This window comes from Centropristis striata, chromosome 19 (genome assembly GCF_030273125.1).
Source record: "Centropristis striata isolate RG_2023a ecotype Rhode Island chromosome 19, C.striata_1.0, whole genome shotgun sequence".
In the NCBI taxonomy this organism is placed as follows: Eukaryota; Metazoa; Chordata; class Actinopteri; order Perciformes; family Serranidae; genus Centropristis; species Centropristis striata.
Window position 1 is genome coordinate 23,010,947 of NC_081535.1, and position 9,504 is coordinate 23,020,450.

Here is a 9,504-nt window from a genome sequence, read left to right on the forward strand (position 1 = left end):
ACAGGTTCGCATGATCTCAGTGGCAGTTGCCGGTTCTCATGGTCTTAGCGGCAGAGTTACTGGTTCGCATGGTCTCAGAGGTAGTTACTGGTTGACATGGTCTCAGCGACAAAGTTACTGCTTCACATGGTCTTAGCGGCAGAGTTACTGGTTCACATGGTCTCAGCGACAGAGTCACCGGTTCACATGGTCTCTCAGCGACACAGTCGCCGGTTCGCATGGTCTCGGTGGCAGTCGCCGGTTCGCATGGTCTCAGTAGCAGTCGCAGGTTCGCATGATCTCAGTGGCAGTTGCCGGTTCTCATGGTCTTAGCGGCAGAGTTACTGGTTCGCATGGTCTCAGAGGTAGTTACTGGTTGACATGGTCTCAGCGACAAAGTTACTGCTTCACATGGTCTCAGCGGCAGAGTTACTGGTTCACATGGTCTCAGCGACAGAGTCACCGGTTCACATGGTCTCTCAGCGACACAGTCGCCGGTTCGCATGGTCTCGGTGGCAGTTGCCGGTTCGCATGGTCTCAGTAGCAGTCGCAGTTTCGCATGGTCTCAGTGGCAGTCGCCGGTTCACATGGTCTTAGCGGCAGAGTTACTTGTTGGCATGGTCTTAGCGGCAGAGTTACTGGTTCGCATGGTCTTAGCGGCAAAGTTACTGGTTCACATGGTCTCAGCGACAAAGTTACTGGATCACATGGTCCCAGCGACAGAGTCACCGGTTCACATGGTCTCTCAGCGACACAGTCGCCGGTTCGCATGGTCTCGGTGGCAGTCGCCGGTTCGCATGGTCTCAGTGGTAGTCGCCGGTTCGCATGGTCTTAGCGGCAGAGTTACTGGTTCGCATGGACTTAGCGGCAGAGTTACTGGTTGTCATGGTCTTAGTGGCAGAGTTACTGGTTGTCATGGTCTCAGAGGCAGAGTTACTGGTTCACATGGTCTCAGCGACAAAGTGACTGCTTCACATGGTCTCAGCGGCAGAGTTACAGGTTCACATGGTCTCAGCGACAGAGTCACCGGTTCACATGGTCTCTCAGCGACACAGTCGCCGGTTCGCATGGTCTCGGTGGCAGTCGCCGGTTCGCATGGTGTCAGTAGCAGTCGCAGTTTCGCATGGTCTCAGTGGCAGTTGCCGGTTCGCATGGTCTTAGCGGCAGAGTTACTGGTTCGCATGGTCTCAAGCAGAGTTAATGGTTCACATGGTCTCAGCGGCAGAGTTACTGGATCACATGGTCTCAGCGACAGAGTCACCGGTTCACATGGTCTCTCAGCGACACAGTCGCCGGTTCGCATGGTCTCGGTGGCAGTTGCCGGTTCACATGGTCTCAGTAGCAGTCGCAGTTTCGCATGGTCTCAGTGGCAGCCGCCGGTTCACATGGTCTTAGCGGCAGAGTTACTGGTTCGCATGGTCTTAGCGGCAGAGTTACTTGTTGGCATGGTCTTAGCGGCAGAGTTACTGGTTCGCATGGTCTTAGCGGCAAAGTTACTGGTTCACATGGTCTCAGCGACAAAGTTACTGGATCACATGGTCTCAGCGACAGAGTCACCGGTTCACATGGTCTCTCAGCGACACAGTCGCCGGTTCGCATGGTCTCGGTGGCAGTCGCCGGTTCGCATGGTCTCAGTAGCAGTCGCAGGTTCGCATGGTCTCAGTGTCAGTTGCCGGTTCTCATGGTCTTAGCGGCAGAGTTACTGGTTCGCATGGTCTCAGAGGTAGTTACTGGTTGACATGGTCTCAGCGACAAAGTTACTGCTTCACATGGTCTCAGCGGCAGAGTTACTGGTTCACATGGTCTCAGCGACAGAGTCACCGGTTCACATGGTCTCTCAGCGACACAGTCGCCGGTTCGCATGGTCTCGGTGGCAGTTGCCGGTTCGCATGGTCTCAGTAGCAGTCGCAGTTTCGCATGGTCTCAGTGGCAGTCGCCGGTTCACATGGTCTTAGCGGCAGAGTTACTTGTTGGCATGGTCTTAGCGGCAGAGTTACTGGTTCGCATGGTCTTAGCGGCAAAGTTACTGGTTCACATGGTCTCAGCGACAAAGTTACTGGATCACATGGTCTCAGCGACAGAGTCACCGGTTCACATGGTCTCTCAGCGACACAGTCGCCGGTTCGCATGGTCTCGGTGGCAGTCGCCGGTTCGCATGGTCTCAGTGGCAGTCGCCGGTTTGCATGGTCTTAGCGGCAGAGTTACTGGTTCGCATGGTCTTAGCGGCAGAGTTACTGGTTCACATGGTCTCAGCGGCAGAGTTACTGGTTCACATGGTCTCAGCGACAGAGTCACCGGTTCACATGGTCTCTCAGCGACACAGTCGCCGGTTCGCATGGTCTCGGTGGCAGTCGCCGGTTCGCATGGTCTCAGTAGCAGTCGCCAGATCGCATAGTCTTAGCGGCAGAGTTACTGGTTCGCATGGTCTTAGAGGCAGAGTTACTGGTTCACATGGTCTCAGCGGCAGAGTTACTGGTTCACATGATCTCAGCGACAGAGTCACCGGTTCACATGGTCTCTCAGCGACACAGTCGCCGGTTCGCATGGTCTCGGTGGCAGTCGCCGGTTCGCATGGTCTCAGTAGCAGTCGCAGGTTCGCATGGTCTCAGTGGCAGTCGCCGGTTCTCATGGTCTTAGCGGCAGAGTTACTGGTTCGCATGGTCTCAGAGGTAGTTACTGGTTGACATGGTCTCAGCGACAAAGTTACTGCTTCACATGGTCTCAGCGGCAGAGTTACTGGTTCACATGGTCTCAGCGACAGAGTCACCGGTTCACATGGTCTCTCAGCGACACAGTCGCCGGTTCGCATGGTCTCGGTGGCAGTTGCTGGTTCGCATGGTCTCAGTAGCAGTCGCAGTTTCGCATGGTCTCAGTGGCAGTCACCGGTTCACATGGTCTTAGCGGCAGAGTTACTGGTTCGCATGGTCTCAGGCAGAGTTAATGGTTCACATGCTCTCAGCGGCAGAGTTACTGGATCACATGGTCTCAGCGACAGAGTCACCGGTTCACATGGTCTCTCAGCAACACAGTCACCGGTTCGCATGGTCTCGGTGGCAGTCACCGGTTCGCATGGTCTCAGTAGCAGTCGCACGTTCGCATGGTCTCAGTGGCAGTCGCCGGTTCTCATGGTCTTTGCGGCAGAGTTACTGGTTCGCATGGTCTCAGAGGTAGTTACTGGTTGACATGGTCTTAGCGGCAGAGTTACTGGTTCACATGGTCTCAGCGGCAGAGTTACTGGTTCACATGGTCTCAGCGACAGAGTCACCGGTTCACATGGTCTCTCAGCGACACAGTCGCCGGTTCGCATGGTCTCGGTGGCAGTCGCCGGTTCGCATGGTGTCAGTAGCAGTCGCAGTTTCGCATGTTCTCAGTGGCAGTTGCCGGTTCGCATGGTCTTAGCGGCAGAGTTACTGGTTCGCATGGTCTCAGGCAGAGTTAATGGTTCACATGGTCTCAGCGGCAGAGTTACTGGATCACATGGTGTCAGCGACAGAGTCACCGGTTCACATGGTCTCTCAGCGACACAGTCGCCGGTTCGCATGGTCTCGGTGGCAGTCGCCGGTTCGCATGGTCTCAGTGGCAGTCGCCGGTTTGCATGGTCTTAGCGGCAGAGTTACTGGATCACATGGTCTCAGCGACAGAGTCACCGGTTCACATGGTCTCTCAGCGACACAGTCACCGGTTCGCATGGTCTCGGTGGCAGTCGCCGGTTCGCATGGTCTCAGTGGCAGTCGCCGGTTCGCATGGTCTTAGCGGCAGAGTTACTGGTTCGCATGGTCTTAGCGGCAGAGTTACTGGTTGGCATGGTCTTTGTGGCAGAGTTACTGGTTGGCATGGTCTCAGAGGCAGAGTTACTGGTTCACATGGTCTTAGCGACAAAGTGACTGCTTCACATGGTCTCAGCGGCAGAGTTACTGGTTCACATGGTCTCAGCGACAGAGTCACCGGTTCACATGGTCTCTCAGCGACACAGTCGCCGGTTCGCATGGTCTCGGTGGCAGTCACCGGTTCGCATGGTGTCAGTAGCAGTCGCAGTTTCGCATGGTCTCAGTGGCAGTTGCCGGTTCGCATGGTCTTAGCGGCAGAGTTACTGGTTCGCATGGTCTCAGGCAGAGTTAATGGTTCACATGCTCTCAGCGGCAGAGTTACTGGATCACATGGTCTCAGCGACAGAGTCACCGGTTCACATGGTCTCTCAGCGACACAGTCACCGGTTCGCATGGTCTCGGTGGCAGTCACCGGTTCGCATGGTCTCAGTAGCAGTCGCACGTTCGCATGGTCTCAGTGGCAGTCGCCGGTTCTCATGGTCTTTGCGGCAGAGTTACTGGTTCGCATGGTCTCAGAGGTAGTTACTGGTTGACATGGTCTTAGCGGCAGAGTTACTGGTTCACATGGTCTCAGCGACAGAGTCACCGGTTCACATGGTCTCTCAGCGACACAGTCGCCGGTTCGCATGGTCTCGCTGGCAGTCACCGGTTCGCATGGTCTCAGTAGCAGTCGCAGTTTCGCTTGGTCTCAGTGGCAGTCGCCGGTTCACATGGTCTTAGCGGCAGAGTTACTGGTTCACATGGTCTTTGCGGCAGAGTTACTGGTTCGCATGGTCTTAGCGGCAGAGTTACTGGTTCACATGGTCTCAGCGACAAAGTTACTGGTTCACATGGTCTCAGCGACAGAGTCGCCGGTTCTCATGGTCTTAGCGGCAGAGTTACTGGTTTGCATGGTCTCGGAGGTAGTTACTGGTTGACATGGTCTCAGCGACAAAGTTACTGCTTCACATGGTCTCAGCGGCAGAGTTACTGGTTCACATGGTCTCAGCGACAAAGTTACTGGTTCACATGGTCTCAGCGACAGAGTCGCCGGTTCTCATGGTCTTAGCGGCAGAGTTACTGGTTTGCATGGTCTCAGAGGTAGTTACTGGTTGACATGGTCTCAGCGACAAAGTTACTGCTTCACATGGTCTCAGCGGCAGAGTTACTGGTTCACATGGTCTCAGCGACAGAGTCACCGGTTCACATGGTCTCTCAGCGACACAGTCGCCGGTTCGCATGGTCTCGGTGGCAGTCACCGGTTCGCATGGTCTCAGTAGCAGTCGCAGTTTCGCATGGTCTCAGTGGCAGTCGCCGGTTCACATGGTCTTAGCGGCAGAGTTACTGGTTTGCATGGTCTTAGCGGCAGAGTTACTGGTTCACATGGTCTCAGCGACAGAGTCACCGGTTCACATGGTCTCGGTGGCAGTCAGCGGTTCGCATGGTCTCAGTAGCAGTCGCAGGTTCGCATGGTCTCAGTGGCAGTCACCGGTTCGCATGGTCTTAGCGGCAGAGTTACTGGTTCGCATGGTCTTAGCCGCAGAGTTACTGGTTGACATGGTCTCAGCGACAAAGTTACTGCTTCACATGGTCTCAGCGGCAGAGTTACTCGTTCACATGGTCTCAGCGGCAGAGTTACTCGTTCACATGGTATCAGCGGCAGAGTTACTGGTTCACATGGTCTCAGCGGCAGAGTTACTGGTTCACATGGTCTCAGCAACAAAGTCACTGGTTCACATGGTCTCAGCGGCAGAATTACTGGTTCACATGGTCTCAGCGGCAGAGTTACTGGTTCACATGGTCTCAGCGACAGAGTCACCGGTTCACATGGTCTCTCAGCGACACAGTCACCGGTTCGCATGGTCTCGGTGGCAGTCACCGGTTCGCATGGTCTCAGTAGCAGTCGCAGTTTCGCTTGGTCTCAGTGGCAGTCGCCGGTTCACATGGTCTTAGCGGCAGAGTTACTGGTTCACATGGTCTTTGCGGCAGAGTTACTGGTTCGCATGGTCTTAGCGGCAGAGTTACTGGTTCACATGGTCTCAGCGACAAAGTTACTGGTTCACATGGTCTCAGCGACAGAGTCGCCGGTTCTCATGGTCTTAGCGGCAGAGTTACTGGTTTGCATGGTCTCGGAGGTAGTTACTGGTTGACATGGTCTCAGCGACAAAGTTACTGCTTCACATGGTCTCAGCGGCAGAGTTACTGGTTCACATGGTCTCAGCGACAAAGTTACTGGTTCACATGGTCTCAGCGACAGAGTCGCCGGTTCTCATGGTCTTAGCGGCAGAGTTACTGGTTTGCATGGTCTCAGAGGTAGTTACTGGTTGACATGGTCTCAGCGACAAAGTTACTGCTTCACATGGTCTCAGCGGCAGAGTTACTGGTTCACATGGTCTCAGCGACAGAGTCACCGGTTCACATGGTCTCTCAGCGACACAGTCGCCGGTTCGCATGGTCTCGGTGGCAGTCACCGGTTCGCATGGTCTCAGTAGCAGTCGCAGTTTCGCATGGTCTCAGTGGCAGTCGCCGGTTCACATGGTCTTAGCGGCAGAGTTACTGGTTTGCATGGTCTTAGCGGCAGAGTTACTGGTTCACATGGTCTCAGCGACAGAGTCACCGGTTCACATGGTCTCGGTGGCAGTCAGCGGTTCGCATGGTCTCAGTAGCAGTCGCAGGTTCGCATGGTCTCAGTGGCAGTCACCGGTTCGCATGGTCTTAGCGGCAGAGTTACTGGTTCGCATGGTCTTAGCCGCAGAGTTACTGGTTGACATGGTCTCAGCGACAAAGTTACTGCTTCACATGGTCTCAGCGGCAGAGTTACTCGTTCACATGGTCTCAGCGGCAGAGTTACTCGTTCACATGGTATCAGCGGCAGAGTTACTGGTTCACATGGTCTCAGCGGCAGAGTTACTGGTTCACATGGTCTCAGCAACAAAGTCACTGGTTCACATGGTCTCAGCGGCAGAATTACTGGTTCACATGGTCTCAGCGGCAGAGTTACTGGTTCACATGGTCTCAGCGACAGAGTCACCGGTTCACATGGTCTCTCAGCGACACAGTCACCGGTTCGCATGGTCTCGGTGGCAGTCACCGGTTCGCATGGTCTCAGTAGCAGTCGCACGTTCGCATGGTCTCAGTGGCAGTCGCCGGTTCTCATGGTCTTTGCGGCAGAGTTACTGGTTCGCATGGTCTCAGAGGTAGTTACTGGTTGACATGGTCTCAGCGACAAAGTTACTGCTTCACATGGTCTCAGCGGCAGAGTTACTGGTTCACATGGTCTCAGCGACAGAGTCACCGGTTCACATGGTCTCTCAGCGACACAGTCGCCGGTTCGCATGGTCTCGCTGGCAGTCACCGGTTCACATGGTCTCAGTAGCAGTCGCAGTTTCGCTTGGTCTCAGTGGCAGTCGCCGGTTCACATGGTCTTAGCGGCAGAGTTACTGGTTCACATGGTCTTTGCGGCAGAGTTACTGGTTCGCATGGTCTTAGCGGCAGAGTTACTGGTTCACATGGTCTCAGCGACAAAGTTACTGGTTCACATGGTCTCAGCGACAGAGTCGCCGGTTCTCATGGTCTTAGCGGCAGAGTTACTGGTTTGCATGGTCTCGGAGGTAGTTACTGGTTGACATGGTCTCAGCGACAAAGTTACTGCTTCACATGGTCTCAGCGGCAGAGTTACTGGTTCACATGGTCTCAGCAACAAAGTTACTGGTTCACATGGTCTCAGCGACAGAGTCACCGGTTCACATGGTCTCGGTGGCAGTCAGCGGTTCGCATGGTCTCAGTAGCAGTCGCAGGTTCGCATGGTCTCAGTGGCAGTCACCGGTTCGCATGGTCTCAGCGGCAGAGTTACTGGTTCGCATGGTGTTAGCCGCAGAGTTACTGGTTGACATGGTCTCAGCGACAAAGTTACTGCTTCACATGGTCTCAGCGGCAGAGTTACTGGTTCACATGGTCTCAGCGGCAGAGTTACTCGTTCACATGGTATCAGCGGCAGAGTTACTGGTTCACATGGTCTCAGCGGCAGAGTTACTGGTTCACATGGTCTCAGCAACAAAGTCACTGGTTCACATGGTCTCAGCGGCAGAATTACTGGTTCACATGGTCTCAGCGGCAGAGTTACTGGTTCACATGGTATCAGCGGCAGAGTCACCGGTTCACATGGTCTCTCAGCGACACAGTCGCCGGTTCGCATGGTCTCGGTGGCAGTCGCCGGTTCGCATGGTCTCAGTAGCAGTCGCAGGTTCGCATGGTCTCAGTGGCAGTTGCCAGTTCTCATGGTCTTAGCGGCAGAGTTACTGGTTCGCATGGTCTCAGAGGTAGTTACTGGTTTTTGCCAGGGCTGATGGATGGCGATGCGACGACGGACTCACTACACAGCGGATCTGGAGTCGGTGGAACCTCACACAGTGATTATAATGAATGCGTATTGGCTCCGCCGATTGATCTGCAGCCATTATGCATGCAGTGGAATTTAGGGGTAACAGGGTGTAGTCTGGTACTCCCCATCAGGTTATAATTTTGTTGGTGAGTGACTTGGACACCCTCTCTTCTGTAAAGCTCAACCAAATGGGTGTAATAGTCCATAAAGACAACAGAGTACACATTGAACTCTATGGGAAAGAGCCAATGAAATCCCAGGGTCTTTCTGAAGCTGCAATTTCCCTGCTTTTGTTAATTTGTATTATTAGCAGAGCTGAGCCCAATCAACACCTATATACCAAAGCACTGTTTCATAGGTCTTGTATTTTTCGAAGATATCCTGATATTGAATTCTCATTAAACATTCCAGGAAGGAGTTCTCAGAGACGTCCTGGTATGTAGACTTGCTAGATGGTTTCATCTGAAGGAGTTCCAAGATGGCACAGCCGATGGCAGCTTCAAAACATGGATCACCTCGTTCCACGACGCTGGACTGCACTATGAGAGGCCTTTGTGGGATCACTATGAACACCCTAAGGCGAAAAGCTGGGACAGATCTTTCCGGCAGTATAGCGGGACATTTGCTGGACGGCACTATGAAAGAGACTTCTTTGCCTTCCGATATCTGTAAGTAAATACCCCAATCCTCGCGTCTTTGCACTGGCTCCCTGTTCATTTTCGTATTGATCTTAAGATTTTTTTGTTTGTTTTTAAAGCTTTGAATGGACTGACCCCATAGTACATCAAGGACCTCATCCAAATCTATACTCTAGCGCTCAAATTAAGGTCTGAGGGCCAGCTCCAGCCCGTGGTGCCTAGAGTGAGACTTAAAACCAGGGGGGACAGGGCTTTCTCTGTGGTGGACCCCAGACTTTGGAATGCCCTCCTCCTCCATGTCCCAACAGCCCCCACGGTGGAGTGCTTTAAGTTTTGTGGTCCTCTGTGTCTTTTATTTATTTTACTACTTCAAACTACGTCTTTTATTTATTTTACTATCGGTTTGATTTTATTGTTTTATTTATAGCATCATTTTAGAGTAATACACCTATTATTTATTGCCGATTGTTATATGGAAATGTTTGTTTTATTGTTGATTCTATGTACAGCACTTTGGAGATGTTTTTGTTGTTTAAATGTGCTATACAAATAAAGTGGATTGGATTGGATTGAAGTAAAATCATGTAGAGTGGTTGTTTTACTGCAGTAACCTCCTCATAGACACTGTGTAGCTTAAGGCTTCAAGAAGTTATTTCTTCCTGCAGCCGGCGGATTATCTCAACCATGGGGGGCAGAACCC

General features: G+C 53.1%; 1 long non-coding RNA gene across 1 annotated transcript; it reads left to right on the forward strand.

The window, feature by feature from the left end:
* The first annotated feature begins 8,020 nt into the window (after nt 1–8,020).
* On the forward strand, nt 8,021–9,291 carry LOC131992783 (uncharacterized). Its single transcript, XR_009396248.1, has 2 exons — nt 8,021–8,834; nt 8,924–9,291. It is a non-coding gene; the product is annotated as an uncharacterized LOC131992783 (long non-coding RNA).
* Nucleotides 9,292–9,504: the final 213 nt, after the last annotated feature.